This window comes from Protopterus annectens, chromosome 7.part0 (assembly GCF_019279795.1).
Source record: "Protopterus annectens isolate FY-2018-M chromosome 7.part0, PAN1.0, whole genome shotgun sequence".
Classification (NCBI taxonomy): Eukaryota; Metazoa; Chordata; order Ceratodontiformes; family Protopteridae; genus Protopterus; species Protopterus annectens.
In genome coordinates, this window is record NC_056739.1 from 567,793,559 (window position 1) to 567,806,947 (window position 13,389).

Consider the following 13,389-nt stretch of genomic DNA (forward strand, 5'->3'; position numbering starts at 1 on the left):
TATATTGAGTTTCAGGGAAAGTTCCCATAGATTCATTGCCAGTCTGCAAATAGGGTAGGAATGGGTGCCTCCTTGCTTGTTTATGCACCACATAACTGTGGTGTTGTCTGTCCTTATTAGCAGGTGGCCTTGATGCAGAAAGAGTTTGAAGGCCTCGATTGCATGTATCACTGCCAGCATTTCCTTTTGGTTTATGTGCATGCGTAGCTCCTTTTGTGACCATAGTCCTTGAATACATCTGCCCCCCATGTGTGCTCCCCAACCGTGGTCTGAAGCGTCCGTTGTAATGGTTTGGCTGGCTATTGGCTTGCTGAAGGGCAGACCCCTGTTTGACTGGCTTGCTTGAGCCCACCACAGAAATTCCTTTTGGAGGCATGGAATGAGTGGGATCAAAGCTTTTAAGCTGTGACTGTGCTGAGTCCATAAACTCCTTAGGTACCATTGTAGTTTCCTCATATGCAGCCTTGCTTGTGGAATCAGAAGAATGCAAGATGCCATGTAACCCAGGGCCTGCAGGATTTTCCTTGCAGTCAGCTGAGTTTGTCTTGTCAGATTCTTGAAGTAATCCGGTAGTTGTCTTTGTTTTTCTTCTGTGAGAAAAGCCATTTGGGTGGTTGAGTCTAGATCCGCACCCAGAAAAGTTATTCTTTGGGATGGAGCAAGTCTTGATTTGTGAATGTTGACTGTATATCCCAAGGCCTGCAGTAGGTGGATGGCATAATTCAAGTCCTTTACCAAAGTTTGTTGGCTGTCCGCTTGTATAAGGCAGTCATCCAGATATGGGTATATTTGAATCCCCTGAAGTCTGCAGTGTGCAATTACTGATGCCAGGCATTTCGTGAATACTCTGGGCGCAGTAGATAAGCCAAAGGGCAATGCTGAGAACTGATAATGCTCTGAATCTGCAAGAAATCTGAGGTGTCTTCTGCAACTTTGTCTGATAGGGACATGCAGGTATGCCTCCTTGAGGTCCAGAGTCACCAGCCAAGACCCCTTGCCCAGCATGGGAAGGAGTTGCTGTAGAGTCAGCATTTTGAATTTTGGCACAATGAGATAAGTATTCAGTGCGGACAAGTCGAGAATAGGCCTCCATTGATTTTCTTTTCTTGGAACAAGGAATAGTCTGGAATAAAATCCTTGGCCTTGTTCTGAAAGAGGAACCTTTTCTATAGCTTTCATTTGCATTAAGTTGGAGATTTGTTTCAAAGCCTCTGCCCTTTGATTTGGTGGCAGGTCTGGCATGCCTTTTCTTTCTGGCAATGTGTGAAAATGGAACCTGTATCCTTTGTCTATTATTTGCAGTGTCCATTTGTCTCTTGTAATACTGACATCGGCTGAGGCAAGAAAGAGTCCCCAACGGGGTACTTAGCTTTTGAAGTCTTCGGTAGCTGAATTACAGGAGCTGGCCGACCGGCACTTGCGAACTGCTTCTGCTTCGGGCACCACGCGGCAAGAAAGACAGAGGAAGATGGCGTCGGCTGACGCTTTTATACCCCAGGCGCTCTGACGTCGGGGAAAGGGCGACATCAGCCAACGCCGGGCCCAGACTTTGGAATCCGGCCGACCGAAGGGCTGCCTGAGGCAGGACAACCCATATGTGATGACTGCAGATGCATCCTTGAAGGACATCAAATGTGGTGCAGGTGGATGTCCTTTTCACACCACAGATGGCTTCACTTCCACCTGTACTGATAAAGGAATAAAGCCTTTACTATGGCCTACGCAACTAAAGTTCAATTAGCAGCTCAAATGCTTGGTGGCATAGAGACAGGGGACAGGCATGGTAATCCTGGGAAGGGAAGCCTGCTAGTAGTGTCTTTCTTAGAGCTCTGGTGATGGATGAATTTAGAATGCCAGGGCTGGGGCCTGGAAGATGCAGCAATCATTACTGTCCTATTTGCCCAAGGTGGGGCACGCACACTCTAGTCTGACCAGTCTGACAATCAGGTCAACAAGCAGAGTAAGGACTTAGGATAGGCAAAAATCCTGGCAACCAAAAAATGATGGTACAATTCTCAATTTGCTAGATTTTTAATTCCAGGTCATGAGAGAAACTAAATACCTGTGAAGCTGAACCTTTGGAGCTAAAAAATATAGGACAAGGGAGGAAATCTTAATAGACACAGAAGAATTGTCAAAAGATGCAGTGACATCCAGGTATGAGGATGCCCACCCCAACCTAGAAAGGGAAGACTGTAAATGTCTTGAAGTCAGGCCAGACATCAAGTCTTCTATGACTCAAGTCATAAAATAGTGTGTGATGCCTACTGCAAGACTGAACCATATAATAAATATATCTTGCCTCTTCTGCAAAACATCTGTCCATTTATAACAATAAGATCTTAAAACAGTATAGACTTTCTACGTACTGACGTTTTTCTTAAGAGACTCAAAATTTCAGGACCAGGAACTCGTTTCTTGATAGAGGAGAGTAACGTGGCACAGTTACAAATCCCAAGCACAGTTATACTTGCTCCTAATTTCAGTAGTATAAATAAACAGCAGTAGCACAGCTAGGGTGGGGCAAAAGGGGCAGCCACATAGTGGGCAAAACTGGCTGTACTGCACCGTGTGGCAGAACCTGAAAAACTGTAGCAGCTTATCAAACAGTCTGCTGCAGGTTAAAGGAACAAAAAGAGGGGTTTCGCCTTTGCCCGTCAATTAAGAGAGCTATGTTTGTTTTTTGATAGTGCTAGACCGCGGGACAGCACAAGGGGAAAAATAACAGGTTACACCTCTGATAAACTGTGAAATACACCATTTACAATTTTCTTCATTTTTATTCTCAGCAGCGTACCAAGAGTTAAGTATGTACAAATGCAATCTGGAAAGAAATGCCCGATATTAGAAGGAAAAGCAACCGCAGTGTTCACAGATGCTCCATCAGATAAACATTAATATTGAAGCGGCACCCTAATTTTCTATGCAGTATTTTTTTTACATAGTACTGAAGAGAGTGTTACGTTATGTGCTATACTACAGCATGTAAACATGACTGAATGCAGATGTTTTTGCAACAAAAGAAAGCAATTCTGGACTGTTCACTATTTTATTCTACTTCATGATCAAACTGCCCGCTATAATTTGGATCCCTGCTATGTGCACAATCTCCATCACAAAGCCAACTGTCCAATCTTACTTGCACAAATGGAGCCAGCAAATCAACTCATAATCATCTACACTGAACAAAGAGGTGCTTTCCAACTTTCTCTCTTGCCCTTATGTTTAAACCCCACTGAAGTAATGTGCTTCACAACATTGTACAGAGTGCACAGAGTTGCAAAAGTTAAACTTCCTCAAGAAGAGGAAGACATTTACAGAAGTAAAGACAAAAATACTCTTCCCTTTTTTAAAAAATGTATACTACAATACCGAAGTATAAAAATGTTACTATATGCAGAAATAAGATAATGTATATCCTCGCATATAATGATGCAAAGAAAACAGATGCACGAGGGTATTAACCATAACTGCACATGTTCCAACAGAAGTTAAATACTGCAGGATATCCATAAAAGAATGGGGTAAGCCACATGCATCAGCTTTTCAACCAGATTTAAAGACAAGCTGGACATCCCTAGTAAAGCAAGATTAACTTTCATGCTGTGATCAGTATTAGCAAAAAACTACGGGCACTCATAAAATCGTCTAAGGCCAGCTTCGAGAGAAAAATTGCACAGGACACTAAAGATAATCACAAGGCTTTCTTTAGTTATGTTAGAAACCTAGGTGGGAATTCCCAGATATGCTCAGAATTAGTCCAAAATGACAAAAAATACGCCGAACCCACAGACATTGCCAACATCCTAGCTGACAGGTTCAGCGCAAACCCCCCACCACCACCAAAAGGGCAAATATATATCCCAGCAGAGTGCTGCCCCCTGACATCTCAGATGCTCAGTTAAGAGCTGCCCTCTCCAAAGCAAAAAACACAGCATCAATGGGACCAGACGGTGTCCCGGGCTGTGTCCTACATGAACTCCAAGAAGAGCTAAACCAAACATAAAACTACTGTTCAATCTCAGCCTTACTACAGGATATGTACCCAAAGAGTGGCATACAGCAACAGTGATCCCTCTCCACAAATGTGGTGCCTCAACAGATCCTGGAAACTATAGCCCCATAAGCCTGACTAGCTTGGTCTGCAAAGCTATGGAAAGGATCATCATGGACCTCATAAATAAAGATATTGGGGACCTACAGACACTGGATCCTACCCAGTTTGGCTTTGTTAAGGGCAGATCCTGCTTCTTAAACCTAGTTGATTTCTTTGAAACAGTCACCAAGGCCATCGACGAGAGGAAGGTGGTCCACACAGCCTACCTGGACCTCGCAAAAGCCTTCGATACAATACCCCACTCGGGCATTATAGATAAGCTCACCAGCTTAAATATAAACCCCTATGTCACTAGATGGGTTGCAAACTGGCTCAAGGACAGATCCCACATGGTTAGAGTTGCTGGAGCCATGTCAGACTCCAAACCAGTTACAAGTGGCGTCCCACAAGGCTCAGTCCTGGGACCTCTCTTGTTCGGTATATATTTCTCGGAGGTACAGGCCAACACGGAAGGACTGTGGCTGACCAAGTTCACAGATGACTGCAAACTGGGCGCCATAATCGACTCTCCAGCCGACACAAGCATCCTCCAAAAGGGCCTCATAGAAACAGACAACTGGTGCCAGAGCCATGGCCTCAAGCTAAACGCCAAAAGTGTATAGTCATCCCCTTTGGCAAAAACAAAGTGCCCACAAATTACCACATAGGTGGTAATCCATTAAGTACAGAAGTAATTAGGGACCTGGGGACCCAAGTTGATAGCAATCTCTCATTTGACAACCACGTGGCCAAAGTGGTTAGAAAAACATTTTATATAGCCCACCTAATCATGAAGGGATTCACATCTAGATCAGGGAGGTCATTGTGCCTCTTTACTCATCCCTCATCAGGCCCATAATTGAGTACAATTCCCCTTTGGGATGTACCTTACCAGACACCTGCAGCAACTGGAAAGACCCCAAAAGTACCTCACCAAGAGGATCAAAGGGCTCAAACAGATGCCATATGCTGCCCAGTTAAAGAAACTCCAGCTCTACTCAGTGGCATACCGCCTGCTCAGAGGCGATCTGTGCCTGATGTATAAAGCCATGTCCAACCTGGAATTAATGGACATGCTGCACCTCAGAAAATCCAAATCCCATCGAGCTCTGCTCGAGAGACTTGAACCTCAGCACTGAAATAAATAGGACATGCTGGAGGGACAGATTAAAAACTCAGAGGCTCCCTTCACTCTGGAATAAAATCCCAGTCCAGGTTAGGCAGAGTCCCTCATTGACTCTCTTCAAGAGGAATCTTGATGAGTGGATGGGAGATCGTAGGTTTACTCCAGGTATCACTTCTGTGTCACTGTTAGACAGAGGCACAGTAAACTAACCTTGAAAAAGGGCATAGCAAAATTAACTTAAAATGGGTGGCGAAAGCCAAACACACTCTGGCTAGGCTTATAAATGCCCTAGGGCAGATAGCCTAGTATGAACCTATGAACCTATATACAGGACAATAAAGAACAGGAGACTGTATAATATGCTCCATCTTATGTTTTTCTCTGGTATCCAAAGAAAAGGATTTTACTAACAAAGGTTCTTAGATTTTTGGCCTAATACCTACAAGTAACGAGAACCCAAACATGCAAGCCAAACACCTAAATGCTAATTCTTGACTTAACCTCAACACCAAAAAGTATCAGGGAACACCCCCTTACAAAACCACACACTCACAAATACGTGCATGCACACGGCACACAACTGCACACATTTCTTTTGAAAAACTAAAAAAGGACTGTTTTAAATTATTATCAACCTACATACAACAGTCACAGAACTAAAAGCATACAGTTTCAAAAAAGACTACCTACAATATCAAACCAGGCTTCATTTCTTAGCAGTATAATGGAATGCAAAAAGCCGCAGTGGTGCAATGGTTAGCATTGTCGCCTCACAGCAAGAGGTTCTCCCGTTCGATTCTCAGCTGGATCGCCTTCTGTGTGGAGTCTGCATGTCCTCCCCGCGGTCGAGTGACGCTAAAGACATGCAGGTAGGTGCGAGCATGAATGGGTGTGCCTTCGTTGAAAGTTGGGCATTGGGCTGGCAACTCGGCACCGTAAAAATCCACTGCCAATCATGAGAGGACCAGAATTCTGCTGTGGCAACCCCTAACCGGGAAAAGCCGAAAGACTTTTTATAATGGAATGAAAGTCTACCCTGCCCCTCCCATCAGAAAGGGACTTTCTATTCTAACACCTTTTGTTATGGCAAGTACCCTTACCCATGTTTAACACTCACTCTAAGAAGCACTGCAGTAGAACATTGACAAGGTGTAAGGGACAGTATAAAACAGGGGGCCCTGAAATTAGAAATGGGTGGCTGGTTAAATCATGCCTTCAAGTGGCAATTCCTGTTTTAATTCTAAATTAGGCGTCTACCTTTCAGTGCATAGAAAAGATGTTTAAAGAACTTCAAGCAGCAGCTTCACAAACACACAAGGAATATACATTCTTAAATAAAGCCAGAGTGCTATTGGATACTCTAAATTGGCCCTAGGCATGAGTGCGTGCGTGTGACTTCCGTGGAAGGTTGGGTGCCGGGCTGGCAACTCGACACTGTAAAAGTCCACTGCCAATCATGAGTGGACAGCTGATTCGCTGTGGTGACCCCTAACTGGGAAAAAGCCTAAATAAGAAGAAGCTAGCAAGAACTATGTAGTGTATGCCCAGACTTGCTATACTTGTAACAGCAGACTATGCTACAGTTTGCAATCCATTTAAAACGAGTCTCCTTAGGCACTGCTTGCCTGGCATGAAGAAACAAATGGTTAGCTTTTGAAGTTCATGTCTGCATAACAACCAGATTATCTATCTGCATCTATAACATGCAAAGTCCTGTCCACCACCTTCTCACATTTTGGACCAAAAACTGGTTCATAGGTATTTACTAGGCTAACAACCAAAAGGGCCTTTTTAAGCCTAAAAAATCTCTGACAAGTTCTGATACCCTAGATAAGTGCAAGCATGGGCCTGGCAGATGAACCATGTACAAGTTACCTGTTTGCATTAGAGACGTGGGTGCCAAACCAGGGATGAATTTCCAGTTTCCCAATCAATTGTCCAAGTTGCACTTGAATTGGTTTAAGGAGAAACACTTCCTCACATGGATGGGGAGCCTGTTCCATAGACGGGGTAGTCTCTGGGATACATACCTCTCTCTCCAGCAGGTCCTATTTATATCACAGGCAAGGTTTAAGTCTTTAGAACAAGTAATTCTACTACTTTTTGTTTTGTGGATTTGCAGGAGGTCCATCAGAGTGGGGTCTGATAATGCCCTGCATGCCAGGCACAGATCTCCCCTCAAAAGCTTATAGGAGACAGAATACAGGGATAGGTCCTTGAGATGGTCTGCATAGGACATATTACTTATGCCCTGTATTCTTTTAGTGAGGAACCTCTGTGGACATTCCAGTTGTTGGATATGCCTGGTTAGGTCCATACCAAAGGGGGCACTGTACTCAATGCTAGGTCTGATGAATGCTGAATACAGTGGAACAATTACTTCCTTGAACTTGCATGCTACACCTTTGTTTATAAGTCACGCAACATAGAATGATTTCCTCACCACTGCAGACATGTGCTGATCAAAGGCTAGATTACTATATGTGTGCCCTTAAGTCCCTGACCACTGGGTCAACTCTAAGGGGTGTCTTGTCAATATGATAGTTACCAGGGATGGATGACTTCCCAAAGGATACTATTATGCATTTCTTGGCATTTAGTTTTAGTCCATGGCTCTGACACCAGTTGTCTGCGTCAGCCCCTCCTGGAGAAAGGGGTTCCTATTAGATGACCGAAGACGCATTCTTTTGAATGTGTCTTGGTCGAACTTGAAAAGACGAAAAGGCAAAATGACGAAGCGGCATATAAACACATTTTTTCTCTGGGAAAGAAATCGCTTGGCCGCGTCTGTTACTTTGCCATTTTTGTCACTGTAGTGTGATCTTGGAGTTGGCATATTTAAGTAAAGGGGGTGTTGGGGGCACAGCCCCCCACTTTATGTTATGGTTTAAGTGTTTTTTTTTTTTTCTGGAACAGTAAATTTTTCCCCTTGGAAAAAAAAATCGCTGTTCTAAGCATTCAAGTTTGTAAGCTTTCGCTTACATAGGGTCGATAAATCATCATTCACTTTTCTAAGTGTTCGATGATTTAATATAGACCCTGGTGACAGTACAGTTGTGTACACTTACCATAAATGTAGATGTTAGAGTGTATTCACTGTTGCAGTCATCACCTGTGGGTTATCCCTGCTGTGGTAACCCTCGGAAGGCCCGAATACCAGAATCAATGTTTTTGTGTGACGGCTGCTGTCGCCTGTAGTCTGACGTTAGGTCATCAGTACTATAAAGCAAGGCAGACAACGTCATTACATCAGTTTTTCTTGCACTAACCCACAAGCACAAGGGAAAAGAGAGAAGTGGTCCTGATAGCCAAGAGCCACCTTGAGAAGCTTGTGTCCTCTAGGGAAAGATGTTAGATGGGGGGAGGGAAACCAAGACTTCAACAGTGAATACACTCGAACATCTACATTTATGGTAAGTGTACACAACTGTCCTATGTACTTCGTGTTTCATTGTTGCAGTTTTCATCTTTGGGAGGATTCCCAAAGCTGAGGTGAAGGGTGGAAGGATAGGTGGAGTCCTAGGTATGGGTCAGGAGGCCCTGCAGAATTGCAGAGGCAAACCCTGCCCTAAACTTATAAAAGAGAGATAGGTGGTAATGCTTTGTAAAGGTATGGATAGAGGTCCAGGTGGAAGCTTCCAAGATGTCCCTGGTAGGTACTCCTCTGAGGAAGGAAGTGGAGGTTGCCCTAGTGGAGTGGGTACGGATAGACTTAGGGATCGATTTCCCATGTACTCTGTAGCAAAAATGGATACAGTGTGAAATCCATTTGGAAATGGTTTGTTTGGAGATGGGCTTCCCCTCGGACCCTGGGGCAAAGCTTACAAGAAGCTGGTCATTTTTTTCTGAACGGCTTAGTACGGTCCAGATAGTATCAGAGTTGTCTGTGCACATCTAGTGAGTGTAGAATTCTTTCCCCCTTGTTTTGAGGGTTGTGAAAGAAAGTGGGAAGGAGTATGGCCTGGTTAAGCGTCACATCAGATACCACCTTGGGCATAAAGGAGGGATTCGTCCTCAAGGAGAGACTGTCTGCATGGAAAATTATGAAGGGCTCGACAGCCATGAGAGCTTGAAGTTCCAAGACCCTTCTGGCTGAGGTGACAGCTAGTAGGAAGGCAGTCTTCCAGGAGAGGTATTTCAATTCTGTTCAAGTGGCAGGTTCGAAAGGAGGCAAGGTTAGTTTCTTTAACACAATTCATGTCCCAGGGTGGAGGAGGAGGTCTTCTGGGAGGCCTGACATTAGAAGCCCCTCTGAGGAATTGCTTAATCAAAGGATGAGAGAAGAGGGGTGGGTCTGAATCATAATGGGCAGAGATGGCCGTGGCATGGATTTTAGTAGAGAAGGAGAGGCCACTATTGAGCAACTCTGTTAAGTAATCCAGGATGAGAGGGGATGGAGTGTTCGGAAGTACTGCCCCCTTTTGATTGTTTCCAGGAGCAGAATCGTTTCCATTTTCCTGCATAAGATTTTCTTGTGCTGGGCCTTCTGGCCTCTGTGATGATGTCCAGGACCTGTTTTCTTAACAGGGACTTGTTAGTTTTTAGAGTATAAGCCATGCTTTAAGTTTGAGAGTCTATAGGTCTGGGTGCAATACCCTCGCCCCCTTTCCTGGGTCAAGAGGTCTGACCTTAGGGAAAGCAGCTTCGGGGGCTGGAAGGTCAGACTGCACAGTAAGGGGTACCAATGCTGTCTGGGCCAGTCTGTAGCAATGAGGATGGCCTTTGGGCTCGCCTCTCTTATTTTGATCAGAACCTTGGGAATAAGGAGTAGAGGAGGGTATGAGCACACAAAGAGGGAGCTCCAGGGGAAGGTCAAGGCATCCACCTTCCAAGCTAGAAGGTGATACTCCCTGGTACAAAACTTGTGCAGCTGGTGGTTGAGGTGCGAGGCAAAGAGGTCCACCTCTGGGGTCCCCCACTCCTGGGTGATTTGCAGAAAGATTTCTCTGTGGAGCTGCCATTCGTGGGGGTCCAGTAAGTTTCTACTTAGGTGGTCTGTCAGTGTCTTACTGATCCCTGGTAAGTATTGGGCAATTAGATGTAGCCCCATGGAGGTGACTAAGCCAGAGACTCATGGCTAACCTGCATACGGGGGTAAGATTGGGTGCCCCTCTGCTTGTTGATGTACCACGTTACTGTGATGTTGTCTGTTTTTATAAGGCGGACCCCTGGCCTGAGATGGGGTTGGAAGGAAGTCAGAGCATTTTGCACTGCCATCATTTCTTTCTGGTTGATGTGCAAATGAAGTTGTTGGCCATTCCAAAGGCCTTGGGTACACTTGCCTGCTAGGCGAGTGCCCCAAGCTATGTCTGAGGTGCCAGTGGTATTGGTCTGGCCTGAAGGCGAAGGATGAAGGGAAGACCATTGTTCATGGCACAGGCCTCTGCCCACCAGAGAAATTCATCCCTCATGCAAGGGATCAGTGGGAGAGTGGTCGGATTTGAATTACATCATCGAATGCTTAAAAAAGCAAACAATGAATACTTGACCCCATGTAATCGAAAGCTTACAATCTCGAAAGCTCAGAACAGCGATTTTTTCCAAGGGAAAAAAAATCGCTGTTCCAAAAAACAAAAAAAAAGAAAGAGAAAAAACACAAAATTAAGGTCCCAAGCAGGGGTAGGGGCTCTTCTTGGTGGTCTTAAGTTGTTAGCCCCTCTCAGGAACTGCTTGATGAGAGGGTGTGAGAAGAGATGTGGCTCAGTGCTGTAATGTGCAGAGATGGTAGAGGCATGGATTTTAATGGAAGAGAAGGAAAGGCCACTGTGGAGTAGGTCTGCTAGGTAATCCAGGAAGAGTGGTAAGGATGGCTGTGCTGGGTCAGCTCCTTTAGTTTGAATCCAGGAACAATATCTTTTCCACTTGTCAGCATAGGATTTTCTAGTACTGGGTTGTCTGGCTTCACGTATAACATCCAGGACCTCCTTGCTTAGGCTGGCCACTGGAGGAGAAGTCAAGGAATAAGTCAGGCTGCCTGGTTCTGGGTGTGCAAAATGTAAAACTCTCCCTCCTGCTGAGTCAGGAGAGTTGGAATCTGACGGAGGTGCCATGGAGACAACGGAGACAGACTGCACAGTAGTGGGTACCAGTGCTGGCGTGGCCAGTGTGGGGCAGTCAGGATTGCCCTTGGTCTCTCCTCCCTTATTTTGAGTAGTACTCTGGTAAGAAGAGAAGGGGGGGTGCATAAATTGAGAGGTTTGCCCAGTGGAAGAACAGGGCATACACTTTCCAGGACTTGTTGTGATGTTCACTGGTGCAGAATTTGCTGAGCTGGTGGTTGTAGGGGGAGGCAAATGGGTCCACCTTCAGGGTACCCCATTTCTGGGTCACGAGGCTGAAGGTGTTGTGGTTTAACTGCCACTCATGTGGGTCTAGGAGATTTCTGTTTAAGTTGTCTGCCAGAGAGTTTTGGTTACCTGGCAGGAACTGGGCTTGCAGGTGAATATGCATGGCTGAGGCCATGTTCCAAAGGGTCATGGCTAGCCTGCAGAGTGGGTTCCCCCCTGCTTGTTGATGTACCACATCACTGTGGTGTTGTCTGTTATGGTTAGAAGAGGCCCCGGAGAGAGTAGGGATCTGAAAGCTGTTAGAGCATGCTGAACAGCTAACATCTCTTTCTGGCTGATGTGCAGATGAATTTGATTTGGGCTCCAGTGGCCCTGAATGCACCTGCCGTTCAGATGTGTACCCCAGGCATAGTCTGATGAGTCTTTGGTTAGGGTCTGGGTGGCATGGGGTTGTGTAAAGAGAAGTCCGTTGTTGTGGTTGTATGCTGCTGCCCATCAAAAGAACTCTTTCCTTAGACAAGGTATCATAGGTATGATAATTTCCAGGTCCTGAGAATGTTGGCAACAAAGACGTTTTAAGTACCACTGAAGTTTCCTCATACGCAGTCTGGCATGTGGAATTAGTACAATGCAGGAGGCCATGAACCCTAGAGCTTGCAGGATTTTCCTTGCGGATAACTGGGTTCTGGTGGCCAGTTGAGAGAAGTAGCCTGTCAGATAGGCTTGTTTTTCTGGAGTAAGGAATGCCATCTGGGATGCTATGTTCAAGCTTGCTCCCAGGAATACAATTTTTTGACTGGGGACTAGTTTGGATTTCTTTTCATTGACAGTGTACCGCAGTGAGGTTAGAAGGTCCTTTACAAATGTCAGGTGCTGCAACAGCTTTTCCTGACTGTCTGCCCTCATCAAGCAGTCGTTCAAGTAGGGGTAAATTTGAATACTTCTTTGTCTGCAAAAGGCAATGGCTGGAGCCAGGCATTTTGTGAAAACTCTGGGAGCAGTGGATAAGCCAAAGGGAAGTGCAGAGAACTGATAATGCATAGATCATGCCCTGAAATGTAGATATTTTCTGCAGGAGTCCCTGATTGGGATATGCAGATAGGCCTCCTTTAGGTTTAGGGTGGCTAACCAGGCATCTTTGGACAGCATAGGGAGAAGCTGCTGTAGGGTGAGCATTTTGAATTTTGGTACACCAGGAAGGTGTTTAGAATGGATAGATCTAAGACTGGGTGCCAGGTCCCCTCTTTTCTGGGTACCAGGAAAAGTCTGGAGTAAAAACCCTGGCCTATCTGTTTTGCAGGAACAGGCTAAATTGCCCTTATGGAGAGCAGGGACTGAACTTGGGTTTGTGCCTCTGCCCACTGGCCTGGAGGAAGGTCTGACATCAGTTAGAGCAACAAAAAAGGATCCCCAATGGAGTATTTAGCTTTAGAAGAATTCAACTTCAATTTCGGAAACGAAAACTCAGGTAGCGGCCGACCGGCACTCGTGCGAACTACTTCTGCTTTGGGCTCCTCGGCAAGAAAGACTGATATAATGGCGTCGGCTGCCTGTTTTTATACCACTGATGACCTGACATCAGTCCTGAAGTGACTGCAACCAGCGCAGAAATACTATGCCTCTAGTATTTGGGCTGACTGAGGCCTACCCCTGGCAGGATAACCCAAGTGCAACAGTGAAACACGAAGAACATCTTCCTCACAGTGAGGTGACTTCTGGAAGCCAGCTGGGTGAAGCAGGAAGCTCTGCTTTTCTGGAGACAGGAAGGACATTAGGGTTGCTGTGTCTAGTACAGCTCACAGGAAAACAATTTTCCTGGTGGGGTTTTCTTTGATTTTTTTCTAGTTGATGGTGAACCCTTGACAAAGAGAAGGTCCTGG